Source organism: Bison bison, unplaced genomic scaffold (assembly GCF_000754665.1).
Source record: "Bison bison bison isolate TAMUID 2011002044 unplaced genomic scaffold, Bison_UMD1.0 scf7180017864471, whole genome shotgun sequence".
NCBI lineage: Eukaryota > Metazoa > Chordata > Mammalia > Artiodactyla > Bovidae > Bison > Bison bison.
In genome coordinates this window covers 29,474,773-29,487,138 of record NW_011495032.1, presented here as the reverse complement: position 1 = coordinate 29,487,138, position 12,366 = coordinate 29,474,773, and positions in this window count along the sequence as shown.

Here is a 12,366-nt window from a genome sequence, read left to right as displayed (position 1 = left end):
GTTACTGTAGGGCTCGCAATCTGCGAGTTTTAAATTGTTTATTTATTTTTTCTCCCTGTTATGTTGCCCTCTGTGCTTCCAAAGCTCGGCACAGATTCGGCAGTGAGAAGGTTTCCTGATGTTTGGAAACTTCTCTTTTTAAGATTCCCTTCCCGGGACGGAACTCCGTCCCTCCCTCTATTGTCTCTTTTTTTGTTTGTTTTTAATATTTTTTCCTACCTCCTTTCGAAGAGTTGGGTTGCTTTTCTGGGTGCCTGATGTCCTCTGCCGGCATTCAGAAGTTGTTTTGTGGAATTTACTCGACGTTTAAATGCTCTTTTGCTGAATTTGTGGGGGAGAAAGTGTTCTCCCCGTCCTACTCCTCCGCCATCTTGGCTCCTCCCCCGTCGTCTAACTTTTAAAGCATCACTTGGCTGTGGCAAATGCAGGCACATTTCAAGTGCTAACAGCAAAGAGTAGAAATACTTCTGTGTGTTTCCTGCCTACTCTTTCCAGGTTCTAAGTGAGGATGACTCTTGAACTTAGGTAAGAGGGTGGAATAAGAGAGAGTTTCATGGAAGACGGGATTTGCAGAGAATGCAGAACAGAGTCCAGTGGAAGAGGGTTAAGGAAAACAGAAAGCAACTAGTTTTGGACAAAAAATTAAAAGGAAGCCACACACAGACTCTGGAGGTGTTCAAAGCCGATTAAAGACTGGCCTTTTTCTCTTTAAGGATCAGTTTCCTTTGCAAGGATTTCCCAAACAATCCACCCGGCTGACCTCAGTGCTGTCTCCTCCACACGCAGGTCTCTGGCAAAATCCAAGGAGCAATAAACAAAAACTACAAATAAGTGCCCCGAAAGTAGAGGTTCAACTCCTGAACTATGAACACATCTAGTAAATTACATGACGTTACTGAACAGTCATTACTGTCCTTCTGACCTTAATCTTATCAGGCTCATTCATTCCTATAAACGTGCCTATATAAATTAGCACTTCAGCCAACAGTCTCTTGCAGGGGAAAGGTATTTGCTTACCCTGTCTCTCATCCCTCTGTCCCTAGGTCTGTCCTGAGATGTCATTGTCAGGTCCTGGGAAGTACAGGATCTGCTTCATCAGTTCTGCAGTCATGTGAATTCATTTCTTACGTGTGCGTCACACAGGGCAATTCTGTCACTGGCCAGTATTCTCCATTGGCTCGTCTCCCCGCTCCATCACCCCCACACCACCATTCCCCTAGCTGTCTGGAATCTGGGGACAGCTTCGGGAATAGCCCTGCCTCTTAGGAGAGAGAGTGCTTTGCTATGCTCTTCACCCTGAACAAGGAGATCTTTCATTTCCAAAGGGAAGATGTTTTATTTTGCCCCTGAATTAGAATAATGAAACATTTCTTGTAAACCTGGAAATTAAAATGCAGACAATACATGTCCTTCAATTTCCTTTTATTGGTCTTCAGAGGTGAACCAAGGAACAGTTGTAAATATGTATCAGGGTAGCTCCTGGCCTGGAGGTATTGAAACTCCACTGACAGCAAAGCCGAGCCGCTGTCTGGCGTCTCCACGGGCCCCCTCCCATGTGTCCCCACCCTCCATCTCCCTTCCATCTCTCTTCCCTGTTTACAGTGACTTTGAGGCTGGTAAGAAGCATTTTGAGGTGACACTTGAGCAGCTGTGTGGTCCAGAATGCATTATCATGTTATGTCTCAATTACAATATTCTTCAGTGGATGGGGAAGGCTGGCACAGCCAGGATCCAACCTTAGAGAGCACTGCCATCTCCTGGAAAACCCTCTATCCTTGGGGCCTGCTGTCCCAGCTCCTCCATTGCCATCAGGAGGGAAACAAAGGCTTAGTCATGGCCTTCTATCTTTAGAACCCAAGATAGGTACACAGAACCATTTTCTCCTGCCCCTTCCACTTGTAACGCTCCAATTCCCTGAAGGACATGTAAAGGTGTGGCATTGTCCTCTTAATTAAAACAAGTAACTAGGTTGGGGAGGCCACTGGTGCTGAGACAGTGATCACTGCTCCCGCCTTCTGCTCCCAAGGCTGGTAGCAGACGCCGCTTCCTGTAAATGAGTGCCTGGCACCAGTACAATCCTGCCTCTGGGATCTTCGGAAGAAGCTGTAACCTTATTTACACCGTTAAGGATGGTGCTGAGGACTTGGGACCGAAGTCACCTGCTCAGGCAGAGCTTGGGAGAGTTCTGTGGCAATTTCTTATTTCCACCTTACAGGTGTGATGGGATAACTAGTGAGATATTTTTCAGAAAGCACTGAGGACATAGAAAAGCCTCTCTGTGTTTCCACTGAAACTCAAGGCACATGCAAGCCAGCACACATGATTGTGTCTTAGAGGTTCAGTGTATCTTCTGAAACATAGCTTTATTGATTAGATCTGGCTCGTGGTCAGGCTTGGCCTAGAAGAACAAAATACATTTGGGAAGATATCAGCCTCATTGTTATGAACAAGAATGGGGTAATGGATTTGTCTACCAACAGCTTTGCTTTGAAATAAAAAAGGTTGTCAGCATAAAGACAAATAAAAAAATATTCTCATTAACTGAATTAATTGATTTCAGTTAATTAACTGAATTGTCCAAATTCAACTAGCATCCCTCTGAACAGTAGTTCTTATCTTTTGGAAGACCCTTTGAAAACTGTGAAAATGTCCGTATCCTTTTCCCAGAAAAATACAGACACATTCTGCTTCGATTTAAAAAATTTCATCACCACCTGGACGAAGCCAGAGTGATCTTAAAAGTGAAGTGAAGTCTCTCAGTCGTGTCCGACTCTTTGCGACCCCATGGACTGTAGCCTACCAGGCTCCTCAGTCCATGGGATTTTTCCAGGCAAGAGTACTGGAGTGGGTTGCCATTTTACGCTCCAGGGGATCTTCCCGACCCAGGGATCGAACCTGGGTCTCTCACATTGTAGGTAGACGCTTTACCGTCTGAGCTACCAGAGAAGCCCAAGAGTGATCTTGGAGACACTCAATTTAAAATGCCCTTTGTAGCTTGACTTTGCAAACCTAGGTTTAAATAGTGGGTTTCCTGATTATTTGGGGGAGAGATGGAGGCCCTAGAAATATTTACAAATGAGCTGACCCCTAGACTGGCACCTACAAGGAATGGCCAGGTATTCCCTTCTCTTTCACTCCCTGGACTCATATTGAAAGTAGGTTTAAATGCTCATCTTTTGAAAATTCTGGGCTTGTGAAAGTACACATCTGAAAAGCTCTGATAACGCCTTGTTTTCAGCCTGGCTCCAGGAAAACAAAGCTGAATCAAGGTTTCTGCCACGGCACCTATTTAGACAAGCCCTGTGTCTCTGCGCCTGGAGAGAAACCCTAATGAAAGTGATTTGGGAAAGCAGCTTTCCACTTGGCTGGAGGATGCGACACCACCTCTTCTGACACGGTCATGTCTGTAATCCTGCAACCCTTCCAGGGGACTGTTGTGTGTGAAACAAAGGGCAAATTTCATGGCACCAAGGTGACGTGAATTATCAGAACTCCATTGAAATTGCAGTAAAATATGGACACACAGGATTTATTCCTGGGATCCAGGCTTCTAACCCAAGAAGTGTCCTTGACTTCTTGTTTTTATCTTTATCATCAGCTTCTGCAGAGAAGCCTTCTCTTTCCTTTCCTGATTTGTTAGCAGATGCTGTGTGGTTACAAGGGTAGTTTCTGGTTTGAGTTTCCAAAGAAGTTTCACCCTCCAGTTTCTCTCCTGCCCGGGCCACTTCAGCAGGTCACTGGGAACTCACTTTCATTTCTGCATTTCACTATTTAAAACTCATCTCTCTCCACTTAACAGATGGAAAAGTGAAGCACACATAGATAAGGATAATGAACATAAACTCCTGGCACTTAATAATGATAATAACAGATAAATACCAATTGGTTCTTGTGTATCAGGCAGCTTATTTAGCACTTCATATGCTTTTTCTTATTTACTCTCCCCAACAACCCTATAAAAGACACAATTATGAGCTCTTCTTTTCAAATTATATAAAAGAAAGTTCAGACATTGAGAGAAGATTCAGTTAACTGTTATGCAATAATGCTGTATGACAAACAGCTACAAATTCTCCACGTCAGACAGCAGTAAGCACCTAGTTAGACTGTATCTCTGGGTTTACAGGAGGTTGGATTTACACTAAGCTGGATTCAGCTGGGGCAATTCTATTACTTGTGTTTTTCATCCTTTTTAGATCAATGTGCTGGCTGAGGCATGGTCTTCTCATAGGGATGGTGGAGATGAAAACAGCAAAGTGGAAACATATGAGGCCACTGAAGTCTTAGGCTCAGAACTAATACAGGGACACCTTTACCTACACAAAATTAGCCAACACACATCACATGGGTGAGCCTAAAGTCCAGAAATGAAAAGGACACTCTGCCCAAGATGGAACTATGGCAAAGCGGATGTAGAAAATGGTGAAGATACCCTGAGAAAACCATAATTCAAAAAGTTACAGATACCCCAATAGTCATTGCAGCACTGTTTACAATGGCCAGGACATGGAAGCAATCTAAATGTCCATCGATAGATCAATGGATAAAGAAGATGTGGTACATAATTACAATGGAATATTACTCTGCCATAAACAGGGATAAAAGTGGGTCATTTATAGTGATGTGGATGAACCTATAGTCTGTCATACACAGTGAAGTAAGAAAGAAAAACAAATATCATATATTAATATGTATATGCAGAATCTAGGAAAATTGTACTAATGAAACTAGTTGCAGAACAGGAATAGAGACACAGACATAGAGAATGGACATCTGGACACAGAGATGGGGAGGGGAGGGTGGGATGAATGGGGAGAGTAGCGACTGACAGTATATACCATTTACCCGGCTTTGGTAAAAATGACAGCCAGTGGGAAGCTCTACACCACAGGGAGTTCAGCTCGGTGCTTTGTGATGACCTAGACAGGAGGAGACGGAGAAGGCAATGGCAACCCACTCCAGTGTTCTTGCCTGGAAAATCCCATGGACAGAGGGGCCTGCTGGGCTGCCGTCTATGGGGTCGCACAGAGTCGGACACGACTGAAGCGACTTAGCAGCAGCAGCAGCAGACAGGAGGAGAAGGGAACGACAGAGGAGGAGATGGCTGGATGGCATCACAGACTCAATGGACATGAGTTTGAGTAAACTGCGGGAGCTGGTGATGGACAGGGAGGCTTGGCGTGCTGCAGTCCATGGGGTCGCAAAGAGTCGGACCCGACTGAGTGACTGAACTGACTGACTGAACTGAATTGAGAGGGGTGGGATGAGAGGCGTGGGAGGGAGGCTCATGAGGGGAGGGGATATATGTGTACATATAGCTGATTCACTTTATTGTACAGTAGACACTAATGCAACATTGTAAAGCAATTATGTTCCAACTAAAGAAAGAAAAAGGTGAAGAACTGGAAACAGAACTAGCTAAGGGACAGGGTTGGAATTTGAACCAAGTCAGCCTGGCTTTAAAATCTAAGTTCATAACTACTGTGTTGTATCAGAAAGGCCACTATTACTTTCTTAAAAACACAGCTTGTCCCTCACAGACTAGTGGGATTAATGTAGACAAACAAATGAGAATAGGAGTGGAAGGCTATTAATAAGGAGAAAAAATGGAAGAATAAGAAATAGGACAGAGAGGGAGGTTGTAACTATGGTGTTAAATCACAATTACCAATATTTACCAGTTACTGACTACTTGCTTACGTTTTATATCATCATTTCAGAGTAAACAGACTCCTGAGCATGTATACTGACATGTGTCAAATGTTTTGAGACTCAGAGTCACTTTTCAGTAATTTGGGAGATGTATCCCATTGTGGTAGCAACATTCATTTGGACAGGTCAGGGACACCGTACTCTTTTGGAAAGGGTGCTGGGTCAGAAATACGAGGATCCAAGCTCACAAGGAGCAGCAAGAGAGCAATACCAACATCAGGAAATCAGCTGAAGACAAATCGGAGGGACAATGCCTTAGAATGACCTTTGAGAACCAGCAGGATCAGACATGACTGAGCGACTTAGCAACAGCAGCAGCAGGATTGGGATAAAATAAAGGTGATGAATAAAGGTAGATGACTGAGCACAGATGAAACCTTTGCCTATCAGGGAAAGACAATCTAGTTTATATTTGTACCTCAACTCAGAGCTAGATTTCTGGTTGTTGCTGTTGTGGTTGAGTCTCTCAGTTGTGTTCAACTCTTCGACCCCATAGATGGCAGCACACCAAGCTTGCTTCCCTGCCTTTCAGAATCTCCCAGAGTTTGCTCAAACTCACATCCATTGAGTCGATGATGCTATCCAACCATCTCATTCTCATTATTCACAGATTGCTGGTGGCAACTGCAAATAATCTGACAAGGGAGAGCAATCTATGTCAAGGCCAGGTATCCAAATTCCTGGTCATCTTCAAGGAGGCCCATTCAGTCCGTATTTGGAATTTGATTGAAACTGTTGGAAAATGGAAGCACTTTTCCTCCAGTGTTGGAGAGAGGGTAAAATGTAGGCCTGGAGCTGTGGGTGGTCACTGGCGTCTACGTGGAAAGAACCTGCTTCAGTCAAACCAACAGAAAAAAATGCTGATGCAAAAGTAAAAAATGAAAAATTATTAATTCTGATAACACTTGGAATTGCCAGATCCTTTTTTTCCTGAACTCCCTCTATACATTTCTATGATCCAAACCAGTAAATCCCCTTTTATTGGTTTAAAGCCAGACCGTTTGGGGTTCCAGTCCCTTGTATCTGAAAAAAATCTCCCTAAGACACCTGTGGTTCCTTGGAAGAAGTCATGCCCCTCAGTCCTAGGGTTTAAGAACTCCATTCCTGCAAGGGCCGGATCCTGAGGATTTCCTCCTGTGACCGGGGAGAGCAGCCAACATCAGATGCTTGGCTTTTTATTTTAAGAAGCAAACATCCAGAGACAACCAGGTGTTTCTTCACTCTTCTCCCTGACTCTGAGAGAGGGTTTGTGCAGGCTTGTCCCCGCCCCACCACTCTCCTCCTAGCCCCTGACTCCCAACCATGTTCCTCCTCCCCATCCCACCCTGCCTCATTCTGCTTCATAAAAGACTGAGAATACTTCCATTACAAAAGCATAACTGAATGGAAAATCCATGGCTATTCGTAAGCTCTCAAATGAAAGAATGTGTCTTGCATAGAACACATATCATTGAAGCAATCAGACCCTTTCCAAGTATTGCTCCAGCTTTAAGGCAAGTAGGGGAAACCTCCCCGGGCCACTTTAGATACTGTCATGGAGCCTGAGGTCATGGCTCATCTACTCTTAGCTCTGTGCACATGGCCCATGTGAGATGTTTGCTTGTTTTTCTGTATTTTGAGCTAGACTCTAAGATCCTTGAGGGAAGAAACTTCTTCTTTTCATGCTTTATCCCCTTTTACTTAAGAAAATAAATCAAGGTAACCCTTGATTACCCAGTGGCATCTATATCCCAATGATGAGCCAAGTGCTCTTGATTAGGGTTCTGCAAAGTATGTTTCCTAGAGCAGTAGCAGCAGCATCACCTGGGAACTTGTTAGAAATGCAAGTTCTCAGGCCCTGCTTGCTGAATCAGAAACTGAGCTGAGCCCAGCAAGCCATGATTAACAACTCTTCCAGATGATTCCACTGCCCTAGCTGATTGCTATTCAGTGTGTCATGGTCCAAAGACCAATAGTAGCAGCCTCATCTGGGAGCTTGTTAAACATGCAAAATTTCATGCTCTACCACAGACATGTTGCTGTGCCTGAGAATCTGTGTTTGAACATGCTTCCCAGGAAATCTGTAGCTTCAGTCGCATCCAACTCTTTGTGATCCAATGGACTGTAGCCTGCCAGGCTCCTCCGTCCATGGGATTCTCCAGGTGAGAATAGTGGAGTGGCTTGCCATACCCTCCTCCAGGGGATCTGACCAACACCGGGATTGAACCCACATCTCTTATGTCTTCAGCATTGGCAGGCGGCTTCTTTACAACTAGCACTTACCTGGGAAACCCCATACTCTAAAGCAGTGTTTCCTATATTTTTAAGAACATCACTTTACTTAAGGAAAACTCAAGTTCTGATGCCCGAGAATTGGAATTTTTAACAAGCTGCCAGGTGAGACTGATGCTGCTGGTCCACAGACCACACTTCAAGTAGTAAGTGCCTAGAGAGAAAAAGGCAAGTTCTTCAAGACTCAGGGAAATTGGGGGCAGGGAGAGCAGAGAAACATCTCCAGACGTACTCACTAACCGTCCTCCTCCCAAGATCAGGCAGAGCAAATCTGTTTTTATCTGATTTTAATATCACACTTTAAGGAAATTTTTGATTTCAAATAATAATTCTGCTGCAAAACAAATCTTCTAGGCAACTGCATTACAGAAAGTAGTCAGCCTTTAAAGTGATAGACGTGCAAACCTAATTCTAAATTAAATGTCATAGGGCAAATTAGTATATGTGCAGGAAGAAGCTGGTGGATTGAAATGAAGCTTGCTTGTTCCTGGAGACTTGGTTTAAAGTTGCAAAGCAAACCTTAAGTTTTAACTGATACTTCAGTGAGATAATTTTGCATTTCCTATTTCCTGTCTGAAACGAAATGGCTCATCATATTTTCATACTGCTTCCTTTTGGGCTCCAGGGTTCTGTAAGTCTGTATTCAGCATTGGTCTGTTATACCTTTCTTGGTAGAGATGAGGTAAAGATGAATTAAGACAAAGTCTTATGATCTTCTAATATCACTGTTTTTCTGTTTGGCCATGCCCAACAATTCAACCCTCCTTTTTCCACACCCCCATAATCAAAAAGACCCCACACTGAATCTTTCTGAACAATATCTCTGATGTCTGTTTCCATTTTTATGGCCACCAACTCAACTGAAGTCTTACTCAATTATGTATGTGCACCATACACTATTTTCTTAACTGTTTGCCTAATATGTCTCTCCTCCAACTGTCTCATTCTAATCCATCCTTTGAGACTGATCTTCATGTTAGGAAAAACACACTGACTGAAACCGCCCACCCTGGCCAGGCACCATGGTAACCATTTGCATGAGTTATTTTACTGAAAGGAGGTCCTAGTAAGGAACATGAAACTAACAAGCCACCCACAAGCGTAAGAATCTGGGAAAGGTCAAAAGGAGACGCCATTTGTCCTACCATCTCCTAGAATCCTTCTCTCTGGCAACCGTTTTGGCTGAACAGTGTGTATGTCCCATCAGTAAGGACCCTGAGTTAGAGTGATTGGCCAAAGACAACCTGGAAACTAATCTCATCACCATAAAACCTGAGACTGTGAGCCACTTGGCAGAGCAGTTCTCCCGTGTTCCTTTACCTTACTGCTCTCCACCTGGGCTGCTGCTGCTGCTGCTAAGTTGCTTCAGTCGTGTCCAACTCTGTGTGACCCCATAGACGGCAGCCCACCAGGCTCCCCCGTCCCTGGGATTCTCCAGGCAAGTACACTGGAGTGGGTTGCCATTTCCTTCTCCAATGCATGAAAGTGAAAAGTGAAAGTGAAGTTGCTCAGTTGTATCCGACTCTTTGTGACCCCATGGACTGCAGCCTACCAGGCTGCTCCGTGCATGGGACTTGCCAGGCAAGAGTACTGAAGTGGGGTGCCATCGCCTTCTCCACTCCACCTGGGCACCTTCCCAAAAAAGTCTCTTGCTTTGTCAGCTCGTGTATCTCATTGGACAATTCATTTCCGAGTGTTAGACAAGAGCCCACTCTCAGGCCCTGGAAGGGGTTCTGCTTCCTGTAACATTTACACAACGTGTGTTTAATTACCCTCTTTGTGCAAAAATATGGGGACTACCTGAAGTCTATAGGGATAATGGCTACACTATCCAGTGCTCAGGGCCTTCAACAAACTGATTCCAGCTTGACTTTCCACCTCACTTTCTCAGGATCTTCCACCTAATCAACCAGATTTTGCTGGTGGCAGGGGGAGGGGTGTGAGGGGGTGGGATTCAGCCCTGTGAACACACATTCTTCTTTGCCTCCTCTGTGTTTCTGTGGTTGCTTTTGTACCATTTATGTAAAGAGGGAGGGAGACTTTTTTTTTTAATTGGCACCATTTTTAGAGCTGACTTGCACAAGTGTATTTTTTTTTTTTAAAGAACAAATTCTCAGAAAAAAAACATAAGAGCTCCAGAGGAAAGGAACATGCAGGTAGGAAAGGAGTTAATACATTCACCATTTAAGCTCTTTGGAGCTTTGTTTTTTATTAGTATTATTTTAAATGAATGACTCCTTGGAAAGAAATAAAATTCTTTTTTCAGGGGAGCTAAGAAAAGACTATGCAGTCTTGATTATGGCATAGTGGAAAACTGTTATGAGTGGCTATTATTTTCACATAAAGTCTTATCATAATACCAGATATTTCAAAATTTACAAGTCCATAAAGGCTAATCTTTTTTTTACTGTGCCTTCAATAGAGACCAGACTGGAAATGCATATGTTTTCCTGAAGTGAAAGTCTTTTCTGGAACAAAATTCCTCATCTTCCAGAATGGTTACATCTTCAAAATAGGAAATATTTCTGTCCATATGATGTTGTAATCCCCAGGCATATTCTGAATATTAAATATAGTAATACTTTAAAAAATGTATCTCTAGGTTTTTAAAATTAAAGTATAGTTGATTAACATTCGTTTTCATTTCAGGTATATAACACAGTGATTCAGTTATATATATTTAATTTATTATATATATAACACATATGGAATATACATGGGGCTTCCCAGGTGGTGCTAGAGGTAAAGAACCCATCTGATGCAAAAGACCTGGGTTTAATCCCTGGGTCGAGAAGCTCCCCTGGAGGAGGGCATGGTAATCCACTCCAGTATTCTTGCCTGAAGGATCCCATGGACAGAGAAGTGTGGCAGGCTGCAGTCCATAGGGTCACAGAGTTGGACACGACTGAAGCGACTTAGCACATAGGCACACATATAATATACATAATACATATATATATATTATAGATGTATATGCTTTTATTAAAAGCCATTTTAGGAAATTAATAAAGTATTATGTTTTGGTAATAATTCCCAAGGAGATTGTCTTATGTTGAGTTCCCTAGAGGTAGATCCAGAAGTGAGGATTCATGTACAAATGACTTGTTCAGGAGGTACCACCGAGAGGAAGTGACACAGGACAAGGAAAGGTGGAAGCCAAGCATGGCTGTAATCTCAGAGAAAGGCTTTGGAGGGTCACGTCAACCATATCCCACAGGAACCCTGGGAGGCGAGTGATGCTTTGAAGTTTTTCCCAACCCACTGCAAGGGGCTGGGTTTCATATTATTGGAACCACGAGTTTCTATCCAGGCAGAAGCTGGGAGTTTCTGGTGGTGGGTAGAACTCACAAATGCATTTAAGCTCTCTGTCAGTTCAGTTCAGTTGCTCAGTCGTGTCCAACTCTTTGCGACCCCATGAATCGCAGCACTCCAGGCCTCCCTGTCCATCACCAACTCCCAGAGTTCACTCAGACTCACATCCATCGAGTCAGTGATGCCATCCAGCCATCTCATCCTCTGTCGTCCCCTTCTCCTCCTGCCCCCAATCCCTCCCAGCATCAGAGTCTTTTCCAATGAGTCAACTCTTCTCATGAGGTGGCCAAAGTACTGGAGTTTCAGCTTTAGCATCATTCCTTCCAAAGAAATCCCAGGGCTGATCTCCTTTAGAATGGACTGGTTGGATCTCCTTGCAGTCCAAGGGACTCTCAAGAGTCTTCTCCAACACCACAGTTCAAAAGCATCAATTCTTCAGTGCTCAGCCTTCTCTCACATCCATACATGACCACAGGAAAAACCATAGCCTTGACTAGACGAATCTTTGTTGGCAAAGTAATGTCACTGCTTTTTAATATGCTGTCTAGGTTGGTCATAACTTTCCTTCCAAGGAGTAAGCGTCTTTTAATTTCATGGCTCAAATCACCATCTGCAGTGATTTTGGAGCCCGCCAAAAAATAAAGTCTGACACTGTTTCCACTGTTTCCCCATCTATTTCCCATGAAGTGATGGGACTGGATGCCATGATCTTCGTTTTCTGAATGTTGAGCTTTAAGCCAACTATTTCACTCTCCACTTTCACTTTCATCAAGAGGCTTTTGAGTTCCTCTTCACTTTCTGCCATAAGGGTGGTGTCATCTGCATATCTGAGGTTATTGATATTTCTCCTGGCAATCTTGATTCCAGCTTGTGCTTCTTCCAGCCCAGCGTTTCTCATGATGTACTCTGCATATAAGTTAAATAAGCAGGGTGACAATATATAGCCTTGACCTACTCCTTTTCCTATTTGGAACCAGTCTGTTGTTCCATGTCCAGTTCTAACTGTTGCTTCCTGACCTGCATACAGATTTCTTAAGAGGCAGGTCAGGTGGTCTGGTATTCCCATCTCTT